The sequence below is a fragment of the Dasypus novemcinctus genome, chromosome 6 (genome assembly GCF_030445035.2).
Source record: "Dasypus novemcinctus isolate mDasNov1 chromosome 6, mDasNov1.1.hap2, whole genome shotgun sequence".
NCBI classification, from domain to species: Eukaryota; Metazoa; Chordata; class Mammalia; order Cingulata; family Dasypodidae; genus Dasypus; species Dasypus novemcinctus.
This window is the reverse complement of record NC_080678.1, coordinates 124,240,159-124,257,926: the sequence shown is the minus strand read 5'-3', so window position 1 is coordinate 124,257,926 and position 17,768 is coordinate 124,240,159. Positions and strand designations below refer to the sequence as shown.

At 41.8% G+C, this 17,768-nt stretch overlaps 1 pseudogene; it reads right to left on the bottom strand.

The window, feature by feature from the left end:
- Positions 1-17,768, bottom strand: part of LOC139439098 (myotubularin-related protein 10-like) — a 303,254-nt pseudogene that overhangs the window by 43,421 nt on the left and 242,065 nt on the right.

Sequence of the window (17,768 nt, the reverse complement as noted above, 5' to 3'; positions counted from 1 at the left end):
TGATTTTTTTGGAAGAGTTTCAGCAGGATTTGTGTTAGTTCTTTCTCGAATGTTTTGTAGAATTCACCTGTGAAGCCATCCGGCCCTGGGCTCTTCCTAGTTGGGAGGTTTTTAATGACTGATTCTATCTCTTTACTTGTGATTGGTTTGTTGAGATCATCAATTTCTTCTTTCATCAATATAGGCTGCTTATGTGTTTCTAGGAATTTGTCCATTTCCTCTGAATTGTCATTTTTGTTGGAATATAGTTTTACAAAGTATCCTTTTATGATTGTCTTTATTTCTGTGGGGTCAGTGGTGATATCTCCTTTCTCATTTCTTAGTTTGTGTATTCTTATCTTCTCTCTTTTTTCTTTGATAGTCTAGCTAAGGGTGTGTCAATTTTATTGATCTTCTCAAAGAACCAGCGCTTGATTTTGTTTATCTTTTGAAGTGCTTTCTTATTTTCTATTTCATTTAGTTCTGCTCTTATCATTGTTATTTCTTTCTTTCTCCTTCCTGTGAGGTTATTTTGTTGCTTTTTTACTAATTCTTCCAAATGTGCAGTTATTTCTTCTTTTTTGCTCTTTTTTCTTTTTTGATGTATGAATTTATGGCTATAAATTTCCCTCTCAGTACTGCTTTTGCTGCATCCCATAGTTCTGGTATGTTGTGTTATCATTTTCATTAGTTTCAAGGTAGTTATTAATTTCTTTTGAAGGAAACGGACTTGGCCCAATGGTTAGGGCATCCGTCTACCACATGGGAGGTCCACGGTTCAAACCCTGGGCCTCCTTGACCCGTGTGGAGCTGGCCCATTCACAGTGCTGATACGCGCAAGGAGTGCCCTGCCCCGCAGTGGTGTCCCCCGTGTAGGGGTGCCCCACGCGCAAGGAGTGCACCCCGTAAGGAGAGCCGCCCAGCGCGAAAGAAAGTGCAGCCTGCCCAGGAATGGTGCTGCCCACACTTCCAGTGCCACTGACAACAACAGAAGCAGACAAAGAAAGAAGATGCAGCAAATAGACACAGAGAACAGACAACCGGGATGGGGGGGGAATTAAATAAATAAATAAATCTTTTAAAAAAAATTTTCTTTTGAGATTTCCTCCTTGGCCCGCTGTTTTTCTAAGAGTTTGTTGTTTAACTTCCAAATCTTGGTATGAAATCTGGGCCTCTGGCCTTTGTAGATTTCCAGCTTCACTCCACTGTGGTCAGAGATATTATGTTGTATGATATCAATCTTTCTGAATTCATTGAGCCTTTCTTTATGGCCTAGCATATGGTCTAACTTGGAGAATGATCCATGTGCACTTGAGAAAAATGTATATCCTCCTGTATTTGGGTGTAATGATCTGTATATGTCTGTTAGATCCAGCTCCTCTAATATACTGTTCAAAATTTTTGTTTCTTTATTGATTCTCTTTTGAGATGTTCTGTCCAAAGTTGATAGTGGTGTATTAAAGTCCCCCAATATAATTGTAGAGGCATTTATTCTTTCACTTTGTTTTTCCAGTGTTTGCCTCATGTATTTGGAGGCACCCTTGTTAAGAGCATAAATGTTTATGATTGTTCGTTCTTCTTGAAAGATTATCCCTTTCACTAATATGTATTATCCATCTTTTTCTCTCATAATTGTTTTGCATTTAAAGTCTGCTTTGTCTATATTAATATAGCTACTCCTGCCATTTTTTGGTTGTTGTTTGCTTGTAAGATTGTTTTCCAGTGACCATTTTCAACCTCCTTGAATCCCTGGGTCTAAGATGTGTTTCTTGTAGACAATATATAGATGGGTCATATTTCCTTATCCAATCTTCCAGTCTGAATCTTTTGACAGGTGGGTTTATTCCACTGACATTCTGTGTTATTACTTTCAAGGAATTATTTATGTTAGCCGTATTTTGTTTGGACTTGTGTTTGTCATATTTTGTTTGTTTTTTTCCTCCTCTTTTTGTCTTTTTTGTTGCTCTTACTCTCTCCTCCAACTCTGCCTCTCCTGTTTTTTTCTTTCGTCCTGTAGAACACCCTTTAGTATTTCTTGAAGGGCAGGGTTCTTGTTGGCATACTCTTTCAATTTCTGTTTATCTGTGAATATTTTGAACTATCATTTTTTAATGCTAGTTTAGCTGGCTAGAGTATTCTTGGTTGGAAATTTTTTTCTTTTAGTACCTTGACTATATCATACCACTGCATTCTTGCCTCCATGGTTTCAGATGAGAAATCAGCACTTAATCTTATGGAGCCTCCGGTGTATGTGATGGTTCTCTTTTCTCTTGCTGCTTTTAGAATTTTCACTTTGTCTTGAGCATTAGATAATTTGACAACTATATGTCTTGGGGTAGGCCCTTTGGGATTTATGGTGTTTGGGTTGTGTTGTGCTTCCTGGACCTGTACATCCATCTCTCTCAGTAGACTTGGGTAGTTTTCAGCCATTATTTCCTCCAACACCCCTTCTATCCCCTTTCCCTTCTCTTCTCTTTCTGGGATGCCTATAATACATATTTTTGTGCATATTGCATTGTCATTTAGGTCCCTAAGTCCCAGCTGGATTTTTTCTTTTTATCGATCAGTTCTACTATCTGTTTGATTTCAGATGTACTCTCTTCCGCATCACTAATTCTCTCCTCTTCCTCTTCTAATCTGCTGCTTTTTGCTGAGAGTGTATTTTTGATTTCTTGAACTGTGGTGTTCATCACTATCATATCTGTTATCTTTTTGTGTATATCTGCAATTTCTTCTGTATTCTCTCCAAGTGTTTTCTTCATATTGTTAATCTCTTCCTTTACTTCATTAAGTTGGTCTCTAATATATGTTTTGAGATCTTTAATTACTTGCCCAATGTTCTGTTCCTCTTCCTGGTTTTTAGTTTGTTCATTGGATTCAGCCATGTTTTCCTGATTATTAGTTTTGTTTGTAGTTTTTTGTTGCTGTCTGGTCATCATTTTATCTTGACAGGTTTAATCAGTTCCTTAGCTTCTTTGTCTAGTCTTGGGGATTAATTAGTTATTGTTTGTGTGTAAGTTTATGTCTTCTCTTTGTCACTTTGTTCTTCTTACTCTATTTTATTGTTGCTGGCTAAGTTCACTTTGAAGGAAAATATTAGGGCCAGGGAAAGCAAAATGAGTAAGAAAAGAAAATGTATAAAGTAGTATTGGTAATAAATGTTAATGAAGCAACAATGTGAGATCTAGGAGTGTGGATATTAGACTCATGTAATTTATGTAGTGTTATAGCAGCAATTAGAGTACCTATAATGAGACAATTGACTGAATATGGGTAAGAATATAATATGAATTAAAAGGTCAGTGTTTTCATGAGAGAGGGAAAGAGAAAAGAAAGACAATAATATTAGGAGTGGATAAAAGACAGAAAACAGAGCAAAGGTACTAGAAATAAAAAGTCAGACAATTTGGGGCCAAAGAAAGGGAAGTGGAATGTAAGAGAAACAGTAGATGATGGAAGATAGAAAGATGTAGGGGAAAGGGGATAGTGTAGGTGGCCAAAATCAGTACCCACAGAAAAGAGGAAATGGAGGATGAGGAAACACACCAAATGTGAAGTGCTCCCTGAAGCACATATTATATAATGAAAAGAAAATATAAAGGAAGAAAAGAGAGAAAAGAGGGGGAAAAAAAAAGAGAAGAGAAAAAGGGAGCCAAAGAAAAGGGGGGAAACAAGGAAGAAAAAGAAAAAGATGAAAAAACTAAATAAATGAAAAAGGACCTTAGGGGATAAAATGGGAGAAAAGACTGGGAGACAATGCAATATTAGCAACCATTACAGGAAAAAACAAACAAACAAACAAAAAAGAACCAACGTTTCAGGCTAGGAATCTGCTTTGCAGAAATAAAATGCTTAGGGATCTGACCTTTCCCCTTTCCCTTTCTCCCTTCCTCACTTCTCTCTCTCCCATGGCAGCAGGAAATCTGCCTGAGAGGTCTGGTAGGAGATTCAAGTGGGTCCTTGTTGAACCAACTCAACCCAGAAGACTATGACTCTTTATTTCCAGTGTGAGAGCACCTACACCTCACCAGAAACCCCAAATATACTACTGGAAGCTTGGATAGCACGTACTACAGTCCCTCCCCCTTAGGTGTGCTAGGGGAGGTCTAACTGATTTTCTGACTCTGCCTTCTCCGAGACCAAGTTTCCTATCCCAAGACATTTAGGTAAATTGGGCTTCCTCAGCAGATTCACCTTTCCTTTCATCCCAGACTCTCCCCAAGTCTGCTGGTATACTCTTCCAAGCTCAAGGGGAAAAATTAAAAACATCCAAAAATGTGGAGGGCTAGGGTAATCAAGGACCTCAGATGGACCTCAGGGCACAGTGGGTTTGGGAATGAGAAGTCTGTGATATTGCAGACTCAAGGTGTTTGAGTCTCTGGAGCATGGGCTACCAGGGTTTAGGGAATACAGACCTCGGAACCATGCAGCCGGTTAACATGGGGTTTTGGAACACTGCAGCACAACAAAGATTTCAGGGATTGCTGCAGCTGGGCTGCCAGCCCCAGGGGGAGGGGTCCTGCCCACAACTTCTGACCTCCATGTCAGAAACCCAAAATTCCACCACTTGCAAGAATCTCTTCTGTCACTGTCTCTCCAAATCGATGTCCAGACACCTTCTGCCCTGCAAGCCCCTGAAACAGCCCAGTCCAGCAAGACTCTGACCTTACTCAGCCACTTTTTTGCAGGAGAGATTATGAGGTGCACTCACTCAGACGCCATCTTGCCCCTCTAATCCATATTTTATTCCTCCATCCTGTGGACCCTGGGATAATGATGTCCACTCCATCTCTAGATCAAAAGGAGGCTTAGATTCCACATGGATGATGGATGCAATTCTCCTGCTTGCCATTGTAGGCACTCTCTGTTTCCTGGTGTGGTGGTTGACCATCTTCACCTCCCTGTTACCTGGCCTGGGTAAGTCCAAAGAACGAGAGTGTAGGAGTTGCAAGAGTCCTGAGGCTCAGGACCCAGCTGGCACATGGTCAGTCCAGAGATTCAAGTCTCTAGAGTATACACTAACCCCAGCACTAACAACAGGTTCAGTAAAAGTGACAGAAGAGGCATATGTAGAAAGGTCACATCTGAGACCAACCTCATCACACTCAGGAACACAAATTCCAAAGAGGGCCAACTGACATGGCACTGAATTCCAGAGCCATTTGACATGACCATAGAATCTGTGGATCTCCATAGCCCTCAGGACAACCAGTGCCTGGGGTTGTTTCTACTTTGGCTGTCTCTGGGATCCTGCAGGGGTGTGCATAAGCACAACCCCTCTAAAGATCTCTAGACCTCTTTTTAAAAAAGATTTATTATTTTTTATTTATTTCTCTCCCGTTCCCTGTTCCCCTCCCCCAGTTGTCTGCTCTGTGTCCATTCACTGTGTGTTCTTCTGGGTCTACCTGTATTCTTGGCAGTGGCACCCAGAACCCACATCTCATTTTGTTGCATCATCTTGCTATGTCAGCTCTCCATGTGTGCAGCACCATTCCTGTACAGGCTGCACTTTTTTCATGCTGGGCAGCTCTCCTTACAGGGTGCACTCCTTGTGTGTGGGGTTCCCCTATGCAGGGGACAGCCCTGCATGGCACAGCACTCCTTGCATGCATCCTCACTGCATGTGGGCCAGCTCATCACATGGGTCAGCAGACCCTGGGTTTGAACCTTGGGCCTCCCATGTGGTAGATGATGCCCTATCCATTGGGCAAAATCTGCTTCCCTCCAGACCCTTTTTTGAAGACTCTTAACCATATAAACTAATTTGTCTTTGCCATTTCCCCCTTTTATTCAAGGTCAAAAAAGCAGTTTTTACCACATGATCCTACATGTAGGCTGAGATATTCTGCTGGTCTGAGTTGACCCTTTTATTCAAGGTCTTTTTCTAGTTACATTACCAGCTGGTGCTTGGTAGTAATCCCTCAGCGCCAGGGAGGCTCATCCCTGGGAGTCATGCCCCATGCTGGGGAGAAGGTAGTGCATTTACATGCTGAGTTTGGCTTAGAGAGGAGCCACATTTGAGGAACATGGAGGCTCTCAGGGGGTAACACTCTTAGGCACCCTGCAGCTCTAGGCCTAGTTCATTTTTCAGGCACACAGGCTCATAAGTATAGTCATCAGTATCAAGGGCTCATTGTTGGACCATCCTTCTTTGTTGGTCTTTGACATTGCACTTGGGGGATTGTTGCTATTCCATTGGGGAATGTGATAGAGCTCCTATGGCTGGGAACTCAGCACTCCCTCACTTGTCTTTTGTAAGTGTGACTACTATGAAAATACCCAACATATATCCAAACATTTTTATGTACCCTATATACATGCTCTGGAGAACTCCCTCCTAACAATGTAACCCCCATCAATAAACCCCACACCAGCATTCCTCCCCTGCCATAGTTGAACCTCTCTGTGGTCCAAAACTTCTTAAAAAAATGAAACCTAATATATTGTCAAATTCTATTAATAGGAAAATGAAATATAGTGATGGGTTTAAAAATTAGAAATAGAATACATATTTATTAAGAAAAACTAAAATAGAGTAAAAATAAATTGGGGTATAAAAAAATAAAACATATTATAAAGATTTGTTGTTGATGTTGTGTCTTTTATCACTGCAATAGGTGTTGCCCTAAAACTACAGCAGCAAGGCATTTCTTCTTTCATTTCTTCTTCAGCGTATACATCCTTGCTTTTTTTTTTCTAATTTTTAATCTTGTCTTTACAAAAGTTTTAGATCACAGTAATTAACATATACAGTACAGGGGATTCCCATATATCCAACATCAACCCTTTCCCTCTTCCCCAGCAATGATCCTTTTACAGGTTCATGTTATATTTGCCACAGCTGTTGTATGGATATTGAAACATAACTTTCAAACATGTTTCCATTTTGGTTTACATTATGGTTTATATTTTAGACTGTACAATTTTCTAAAGTTTTAGTTACCTTATGTTTTACATTATGATTTACATTTTAGCATATAGATTTTTATACATTTTTGGTGTAATTTAACATGTCCTATATCCATCACTGCATGATCCTGTGGAACATTTCCACTGCTAACAGTTACCCTGATTCCATCTATTTTATACCTCTCTCCCTTCCCCTCAGAGTCCACAGTGACACTCAATCTTCATTTTTGAATGGCCAGACTCACAGATACTCGCAACAATGCAGAGGGCTTGACATACTCGACTGCCCTAACCCACTGGGAGCCACCAATTCTCTTGAGAGACACAATTCCCTCTGTTTGAGAACATTAGTCCTCCCCAGGATGTGGGTATACCTTCACACTCATTGTATGGGTCTCCACCCAATGATATAACCCACTATGACAAAATGAGCACTCACACATTCCCTAGAAGCCTGCCCTGTATCAGATGTCCCCCCTTAAGCATCGTAAACAGGTAAACTTCTTTATTATATTTTCTAACGAGTTTTCTCAATATTTTAATTTCAACCACATACCTGATAATCTCCTATGTCCAAATGTTCCCCCACCTTACCCCCAATTTCTTGGGCCATCTGACCCATCCTCCCATCTCCAACCCCCCTCAAGTCCTCAAAACTCCACCCAAAGGTATCCCTATGCCATTTTATCCCTTCCCTGTATAAATCTTACATCTATCTGATCATAGATTTCACCTATGTAGTTGTCAGCTCGCAACCTTCCTCTCCCCCCCAACTTCCTTTAAGCCTATCATCCAGTCTCTTGCTCTCTGAGACAGCTTGGTTTACTTATTTCATATCAGAGACATCATGTAGTATTTGTTCTTCAATGCTTGTCTTGCTTCACTCAACATAAGGTTCTCAAGATTCATCCATGTTATCACATGTGTTTGCAATGTATTCCTTCTTAAAGTTGAGTAGTATTCCATTGTACATATATACCACATTTTATTTATCCATTCAACTGTTGATGGGCATTTGGGTTGATTCCAACTTTTCACAATAGTGAATAATGCTACTATGAACAGTGGTGTGAATATATCAGTTTGTGTCCTTGTTTTCAGTTCTTCTGGTTATATACCCAGCAGTGGAATTACTGGGTTATATGGCAAATATATACCTAGTTTTTTAAAAAAAATTTCTCTCCCTTCTCCCCCCCACCTCCAGTTGTCTGCTCTCTGTGTCCATTTGCTGTGTGTTCTTCTGTGACCACTTCTGTCCTTATCAGAGGCACTGGGAATCTGTGTTTCTTTTTGTTGTATCATCTTGTTGCATCAGCTCTCCGTGTGTGTGGCACCATTCTTGGGTAGGCTGCACTTTCATTTGCACTGGGCGGCTCTCCTTATGGAGCGCACTACTTGCGTGTGGGGCTCCTCTATGCGGGGGACACCCCTGTGTGGCACGGCACTCCTTGCCTGCATCGCGTTGTGCATTCACCACCTCCACATGGGTCAAGGAGGCCTGGAGTTTGAACCGTGGACCTCCCATGTGGTAGTGGATGCCCTATCCATTGGGCCAAGTATGCTTCCCTATATCTAGTTTCTTGAGAAATGGGTCAAACTGTCCTCCAGAATGGCTGGATCCTTCTGCATTCCTACCAGCAGTGGATGAGTGTTCCCATTCCTCCACATCCTCTCCAGCACTTCTAGTCTTCTGTTTTTTTGATAGTTGCAATACTCATGGGAGTAAGATGGTATCTCATTGTAGTTTTGATTTGCATTTCCCTAATAGCTAGTGATGTTGAGCATTTTTTCCATGTGCTTTTTAGCCATTTGTATTTCTTCTTTGGAGAAGCATCTGTTCAAATCTCTTGCCCATTTTTAAAATGTGTTGTTTGTCTTTTTATTTTCAAGATACAGGAGTTCTTTATATATGCAGGATATTAGTCTCCTATCGATATATAGTTACCAAATAGTTTCTCTCTTTGGGTATGTTGTCTTTTCACTTTTTGACAAACTCCTTTCAGGTGCAAAAGGCAAATAATTTTATCTATTTGTTCTTTTGCTGTTCATGCTTTGGGTGGGAAGCTTAAGAAGTCATTTCCTATTACAAGTTCCAGTAGCTGCTCCCCTACATTTTTTTTCCAGGGTCTTTATGTTCTTGGCTCTTATATTTACATCTGTTATCCATCTTGAGTTGATTTATGTATAAAATATGAGATGATAATCCTCTTTTATTCTTTTGCATATGGATATCCAGTTCCCCAGGTTCCACTTGTTGAAGAGGCCATTCTCTCCCACTTGAGTGAGCTTGGGGGCCTTGTTGAATATCATATGATTTGACATATGAGGATCAATATCAGGATTCTCAATTCACTTCTATTGGTCAGTGTGTCTCTCCTTGGGTCAATACCATGCTGTTTTCACTACTGTAGCTTTGTAGTACGTTTTGAAGTCAGATTGTGTGATTCCTCCAGTTTCTTTTTCTTTTTCAATATGTCTTTGGCTATTTGGGGCCTCTTTCCTTTCCAAATAAATTTCATTCTTAGTTTTCCTAGTTCATTAAAAAATGCTATGTTGATTTTTATTGGGATTGCATTGAATCTGTAGATCAGTTTTGGTAGCATAGACATTTTAATAATATTTAGTTTTCTTATCCATGAACATGGAATATTCTCTCATTTATTTAGGTCTACTTTTATTTTGTTGAATAGTCTTGTGTAATTTTCTGTGTATCAGTCTTTTACATCCTTATTTAAATTTATTCCTAGGTATTTGACTTTTTTATTTACTATTGTAAATGGTATTTGTTTCTTGATTCCTCCTTGGATTGCTCATTATTGGCATACGGAAATGCTACTGGTTTGTGCACATTGATCTTATAACCTGTGACTTTTCTGTACTCATGTATAAGTTCTAGAAATGCTGTTGTATACTTCTCAGGGCTCTCTATGTATAGAATATTGTCATCTGCAAATTGCAAAATTTTCTTCACTATTCTTCCTTTCCAATTTGCATGCCTTTTATGTCTGGTTCTTGCCTCAGTTCTCAAGCATGTACTTCTCACACAATGTAAATCAAAGGGGTGATAGTGGGCATCCTTGTCTTGTTCCTCATCTTAGAGGGAAAGATTTTAGGATTTCACTATTTTAAATGATGTTAGTTGTGGGTTTTTCATATATACTCTTTATCATGTTTGGAAAGTTTCCTTCTATTCCAATCTTTTGCAGTGTTCTTATCTAGAAAGGGTGCTGTAATTTATCAAATGCTTTTTCTGCATCTATAGATATAATCATGTGATTTTTTCCTTCAATCTGTTTATGTAGTGTATTACATTAATTGACTTTCTTATGTTGAACCATCCTTGCATACCAGGAATTAATACCACTTGGTCATGGTGTGTAATTCATTTGATGTGTTGTTGGTTGGATATGATTAGCAAGTATTTTGTTGAGGATTTTTGCATCTAGGTTCATTAGATAGATTGGTCTCTAATTTTCCTTCCTTGTGGTGTCTTTGTTTTGCTTTGGTACTAGGGTAATGTTGGCAACATAGAATGAGCTAGGCAATGTCCCTTCTGTATCTATTTTTTGGAAAAGTTTAAGCAAGATTGGTGTTAGTTCTTTCTGGAAAGATTGGTAGAATTCACTTGTGAAGCCATCTAGCCCAGGGCTCTTCTTAGTTGGGAGTTTTTTAATGATTCAATTTCTTTATTTGTGATTGGTTTGTTGAGATCATCAATTTCTTCTTTTGTCAATGTAGGTTGCTTAAATGTTTCTAAGAATTTCTCCATTTCCTCTAAATTGTCCTTCTTGTTGGAATATAGTTTTTCAAAGTATCCTCTTATGATAATCTTTATTTCTGGGGGGTCAGTGGTGATATTCCCTTTCTCATTTCTTATTTTGTGTATTTGCATCTTCTATCTTTTTTTCTTTTTTAGTCTAGTTAAAGGTTTGTCAATTTTATTGATCTTCTCAAAGAATCAGCTCTTGGTTTTGTTTATTTTTTCCAGTCCTTTCTTATTTTCTATTTAATTTAGTTCTGCTCTGATCTTTGTTCTTTCTTTCTTCTTCTTTTGAGTTTAGTTTGTTGTTTTTTTAAATGAATTCCTCCAAGTGTGCAGTTAGTTCTTCAATTTTAGCTCTTATTTTTTGATGCATGAATTTATGGCTATAAATTTCCCTCCCAGTACTGCTTTTGCTGCATCCTATAAATCGTGACATATTATGTTATCATTTTCCTTAGCTTCAAGGTAGTTATTGATTTCTTTTGAGATTTCCTCTTTGACCCACTCTTTTTCTAAGAGTGTGTTGTTTAACTTATATATCTTGGTGCCAAATTTGGATCTCTGGTCCTTGCAGATTTCCAGCTTCATTCTACTATGGTTAGAGAAATTATTTTGTATGATTTCAATCTTTCTGAATTCATTAAGACTTTCTTTGTGACCTAGCATGTGATCTATCTTGGAAAATGATCTATGTGCACTTGAGATGAATATATATCATGCTGTATTTGGATGTAATGTTCTGTGTATGTATATTAGGTCCTGTTCCTCTAATATATTGTTCAAAGTCTTTGTTTCTTTATTGATTCTCTTTTGAGATGTTCTGTTCAATGGTGATAGTGGTGTGTTAAAGCCCCCCACTATAATTATTGAGGGATCTATTCCTTCACTTAGTTTTTCCAGTGTTTGCCTTATGTATTTGGAGGCACTCTTGTTAGGAACATAAATGTTTATGATTGTTCTTTCTTCTTGAAAGATTATCCCCTTCACTAATTTGTAGTGTCCATCTTTGCCTCTCACAATTGTTTTGCTTTAAAGTCTGTTTTGTCTGATATTAATATAGCTACTCCTGCCCTTTTTTGTTTATTGTTTGCTTGTAGGATTGTTTTCCAGCCATTCACTTTCAACCTCCTTGAACCCCTGGGTCTAAGATATATTTCTTGTAGACAGCATATAGATGAGTCATATTTCCTTATCCAATCTTCCAATCTGTGTCTCTTAATAGGTGAGTTTAATCTATTGACATTCAGTGTTATTACTTTCAGGGAATTACTTATATTAGAGATATTTTCTTTGGATTTGTGTCTGTCATATTTTGTTTGATTTTTTATTTTAGTTTTTTCTTTTTAGTTGTTCTTACATGCTCCTCCAACTCTGTCTCTCCTGTTTTTTTCTTTCCTATTGAAGAATTTCCTTTAGTATTTCTTGAAGGGCAGGATTCTTGTTGGTATAGTCTATTAGTTTCTGTTTATCCGTGAATATTTTGAACTCTCCATCTTTTTGAATGCTAATTTTGCTGAATAGAGTATTCTTGGTTGGAAATTTTTTTCTTTTAGTATCTTGACTATGTCATACCACTGCCTTCTTGTCTCCATGGTAACAGATGAGAAATCAGCACTTAATCTTATGGAGCCTCCCTTTTATGTAATTGTTCTCTTTTCTTTTGCTGCTTTTAGTATTTTCTCTTTGTCTTGAGCATTGGATAATTTAATAGTGTGTCTTGGAGTAGACCTGTTGTGATTTAAGCTGTTTGGGGTGCATTGTACTTCCTGGACATGTGCATGCATCTCCCTCATTAGGTTTGGGAAGTTTTCGACCATTATTTCCTCCAACACCCCTTCTGTCCCCTTTCTCTTCTCTTCTGCTTCTGGGATGCCTATAATATGTGTTTGTGCATTTTGCATTGTCATTCAGGTCTCAACGTCCCTGATTGATTTTTTCTATCTTTTTAGAGATCAAGTCTACTGTCTGTTTAATTTCAGATGTACTGTCATCCACATCACTAGTTCTTTTCTCTACCTCTTCAAATCTGCTGTTATTTGCTGAGAGTATATTTTTGATTTCTTGAATCTGTTCATCACCATCATATCCATTATCTTTTTGGGTATGATTACAATTTTTTCTTTATGCTCTTCAAATGTTTTCTTAATATTCTTAATCTCTTCCTTCACTTCATTAAATTGGTTCATGATATGTTCTGAGAGCTTTGATTAGTTGTTTGATGTTCTGCTCCTCTTTCTGTTTGTTTTTGTGTGTGTGTGTGTGTGTGTGTGTGTGTGTGTTGTTATTCTTTGGATTGGGGTATGTTTCCTGATTATTGGTTTGGTTTCCAGTTTTTTGTTGCTTTCTGGTCATAATTTTATCTTGATGGGTTTATTCACCTGATTAGCTACTTCATCTGGTCTCAGGGTTTAATTAGTGTTGTTTTTGTGTATGTGTTAAGTCTTCTCTTTGTCTCTTTGTTCTTCTCATTCTATTTCCTGGTTGTTGGCTAAGTTCCCTTGAAGGAAAATATTAGTGCCAGAGAATGCATAAAGGGTAAGAAAAGAAAAATTATAGTAGTAGTATTGATAGTAAATGTTAGCAGAAGAACCAAGTGAGATTTAGGGGACTGGATATTAGACTCATGTAAGGTGTGTAGAGTTATAACAGTAAGAGAAGTGGAGTATCTATCATGAGATAGTAAACTGAATATGGGGAGGAATATAGTATGAATTAAAAGGTCAGTGTGGTCAGGAAAGAGGGAAAGAGAAAAGAAAGGACAATAATATAAAGAGTGAATAAAAGATAGAAAACCAGAAAGTGGTATTAGAAATGAAAAGTCAGAAAAATTGGCAGTTAAACAAAGAGAGGTGTAATATAAGAGAAAAAGCAAATGATGGAGGATAGAAAGATGTAAAGGAAAGGGGATAGTGTTGGTAGCCGAAATCAGTACACATAGAAAAGAGGGTGAAGAAACACAGCCAATAAGAAAATGCTCCCTGCATCACCTAATATAAAAAAAGAAAAAAGAAGGAAAAAAATGGAGGGGGGGGGGAGGGGAAGCAAGCAAGTAAAAGAAATCTCTTTGCAGTTAAATAAAGCATGTAGGAGTCTGACCTTCTCCCTTTCTCCCTTCCTCACTTCCCTCTTTCCCAGGGCAGCAGGAAAGCTGCATGAGGGGTCTGGCAGGAGACTCAAATGGGTGAACCTACTCACCATAGAAAACAATGACTCTTAATTTCTTGAGAGAGAACACCTACATTTTGCCAGGAACCCTAAAGGCTACTGGAAGCCTGCAAAACATGCCCCAGTGTCCCTCTCCCTCAGGTGTGCTACAGGAAGGCTACTTAACTTTCTGACTCCATCCTCTCCCATACCAGGTCCCCCATCCAAAGGCATTTAGGCAAATCGGGCTTTCTCAGCAGATTCGCCCCTTTGCCTCTCCTTTCCTCTCAGGCTTTCCCCAAGCCAGCCAGCACACTCCTCCAAAGTGAAAAAAAAAAGGGGGGGGGGGGACCAAAAAATTTATCCTGCACTTGTCAGGTCCCTCTATACTCCCACCAAAACCCTCCCACTCTAGGAGTTAGTCAGACACTGGAGGGCTAGAGGGAATCCTGGACCTCTGGGAGAACCAGATTCAGGAAATGGAAACCCAGGACACCATGGATTGGGGCACATGGGTCAGTGGAATGCAGGCCACGGGGGTCCAGGGAACATGGACCCAGGAACCACACGCCTGGGGAACACGGGGCCTGGAATGCCTCTGCACATGACCGACAGTCTCCAGGGAAAGGGTCAGCCCTCAGCCTTAGGGAGAAGGGCCCCACCCTCCCACAACCTCTGACCTCAGTGCCAAAAATCCTCAGTCCCAACTCCAGCAAGCACCACCCTTGTCGCAGTCCCCCCAAACCAATGTCCAGACACCTCCCACCCTGCAGGGTCCTGAAATAGACTGCTCCAGCAAGATTCTAATCCCACCCAGCTGTCCTTCACAGAAGAGACTATGAGGTGTACTCGCTCAGACACCATCTCACCCCTATTCTATTTTACTCTTTTAGTTGCTATTGTAAATGGATTTTTTCCCCTGACTTCCTCCTCAGATTGCACATTACAATTGTATAGAAAATACTGATTTTTGAACGTTGATCTTGTATCCTGACACTCTACTGAAATTGTTTATTAGCTCTAGCAGCTTTGTTGTAGATTTTTCAGGACTTTCTAGATATAGGATAATAATAACTGAGAATAGTGAAAATTTTACTTCCTTCTTTCCAATTTGGATGCCTTTTATTTCTTTTTCTTGCCTGATTGCTCTAGCTAGAACTTCTAACACTATATTGAATAACAATTGTGACAGTGGGCATAATTGCCTTGTCTCTGATCTCAACAGGAAAGTTTTCAGTCTTTCACCATTGAGTCCAATGTTAGCTGTGGGTTTTCAAATATGGTCTTTACCATGTTGAGAAAGTTTCCTTCAATTTCTATCTTTTGTAGTATTTTTAATCAAGAAAAGATGCTGTGTTTTGTCATGCCTTTTCTGCCTCAATCTATAAGATCATGTGATTTTTCTTCTTTGATTTATTAATATGGTGCATTATGCTGATAGTCTTTTGTTGAACCACCCTTGCATGCCTGTTACAAATCCCATTTGATCATGATGAATAATTCTTTTTTTTTATTAGAAATCTTTTTTAAAAAAACTAGAATTACAACTAACGTCGCACAGAACTAGTGTTTAAAGGAGCATTTTGGGAAATGTTGATCCAACTCTCATTTTATGTGGGGTTTTTGGTTTTTTTTTATAGCTAGCAGACTGAAGGCAATGCAGAGCTTGAATTTGGGCCTAGGTCTCCCTCTTCCTGTTCTCAGTCCATTCTCTTCCCCACATCCCAACTCTGCTTTCTCTGAGCCTGCAGATCTCCTGGGGTTACCCTATGTCCTAAACTCAGGGGGGACCCTCAGGGTTGTCAAGGTGTCAGGAAATCTGAGGAGGGGATGGGAGGAGGTTAGAATTAGCCTGTTTGATTGGTATAAGCTTGTGTGTGGCGAGTTGCCCCACACTTCTAGGATGTGCTGCTCAAGCCCATCCTTGGGCGCTGATCTTTTTCTAGCCCACTGCCCTTCCCTAGAAGAGGGCAGTCACCCAGAGAAATAGTGAGCAACTGGTTACTACTGGGCTGCTCAGTGGCAAAAAAAATTCTTGTCCTACCTTTAATTCTCAGGTTCAAATCAAAACAGGCACTTGCAGCCCTTCACTGATAAGCTAGAGGGGAATCCTTTACCAGGAGGAGAATGAATTTATTGCTCGATGAGGAGTCTGATAAAACTTAAAAGAAAAAAAAAATACAAAAAACTAAAACCTTAAAAATCAGCCCACCCCTCCCAGCACTCACAGTAAGTCTCAGACACATTTTTGGTGTCAGTCGAGGTGGGTGGGTTGGTGAGCCAGGCTTGCTTGGCAGAAAGGGGGCTTCTCCCTGGTAAACAGCTGCAGGACGACAGCGGCGCCTGCCAGCAGGGGGCGCTGCAGCACTGCAAGCCTGCAGCCTTGCACCAGCTCCTAGCGGTGCTCAAGGGTGGCTCCTGGGTGCTGGGTCTGCTGCAGGCCTAGCCAGCTCCTGAGAGCCCACCCTCACCCACCCCCATCTCACATATAACCCACACATACGCACACCCTGGGGCTCCTCACAAATCCACTCCCCACCCCAGGCCTGGATCTCCATAGCCATCAGCCACAGCCTCACTTCCACCACCCCCAAAACAGCTGTGGGAGGGTGACACCCTGGAAGTGACCTTTCAGGTCGCGGCCTGGAGCAAGTTTCCACTTGCCCCCCGTTTGCCCCAACCAAGGAAGTGAGGGACTGACCAGTCAGCCTTGTCGACCCCTGGCTCCCGAAGGCTTTGTGCGACCACACAGCCCTCCCCATTCACCGCTTTAAGCTGGGGGATGGGGGCGGGGTCTTCTGCACAGGCCTCTAATGGAAGCACAGACCCCGGACAGGCCACAGGGGGCTGGAATTACAAAGGAGGTAGCACCAACAACAGGAAATGCGTCCTTCCTTCCTCAGGCAGTCTCAGACTGAGCCTGGGGGGGGGGGGGGGGGGAGGGAGGGCAGGTGAGCGGTCAGGCCAGGGGGGTGCAGACAGTGCAAGCCCTGGTCCTCAGGTGGGCGTGGCTGGTGGGCATGCGCCGAGGGGCGGGGGCGGGCATGGGGTGGCAGACCCCTCTGCTTTGGTAAGAGGCAGGATCCAGACACTTGAGGGAGAGAGCCTTCCTGGTGGGGATCCTCCTGGCTGCTCTTAGAGGCACCGTGGAGCCCCAAAGCACCCAGGCCCCTTGAGCAGCAGAGCCGAGCGCAGCCCCTGCCTCCGGCTGCAGGAAGGTCGCCGCTTTCCCCGGCCCTCTTCCATCCTTCCGTCTGTCCGTCGGTGCTTCCACCACAGAGCTCCAAGGCAGGACCAGGGCCCTGGGAGGGGGCGTGGCTCTGACGTGGTGAAGGAGAGGATCGTGGGGGTGCAGGGGCATCCTCTGGAGGGGGTGGTGGTGGGAGTGGACTCGGTCAGTCACTGAAGCCCAGGCAGGAGGCCGCGGTTCTGGAGCGCTGGGAGCTACAGGAAAGCCTGCCGGTTGGATGAGCCGCTGATCTTGAGGAAAAGCGTCATCCTCCCTCTTCTGCCGCAGCTGCCGCGCCAGCCGGTGCAGATAGCAGATCAGGTAGAGGGGGAGGCAGAAGCCCAGCACGCTCAGGCCCAGCAGCCCCACGGCCACCCACTGAGGGGCTCCTTGGAGGGGGCCACCATGGCCAGAACCAGGGGCTGCTGCAGGAGAGCGAAGAGCGCGCCGACCAGAGACTGCGGTCTCGGGCTGCTGCCCAGCCGGGTGGAGGGGTACACGGCGGCGCACAGGCCCCCGACGGCAGCGTGGAAGAGCCCTCGCACGATCGTGTGCAGGATGAAGGAGAGGAGCTGTCGAGGCAGGTTGGGAATGAGGTAGGTCGCCCCGAAACGCACGAGCAGCAGGTTGGGAAAGGCAAAGGCCCGCGTGGCCTCGGTGACCTTCTGGATCTGCCGGTCCGCTGCTGCTGCTTCTCGCCTTGGCTGGCGTCTTGCTCCTCAGGCTCCCGGGAGGCATCCTCGC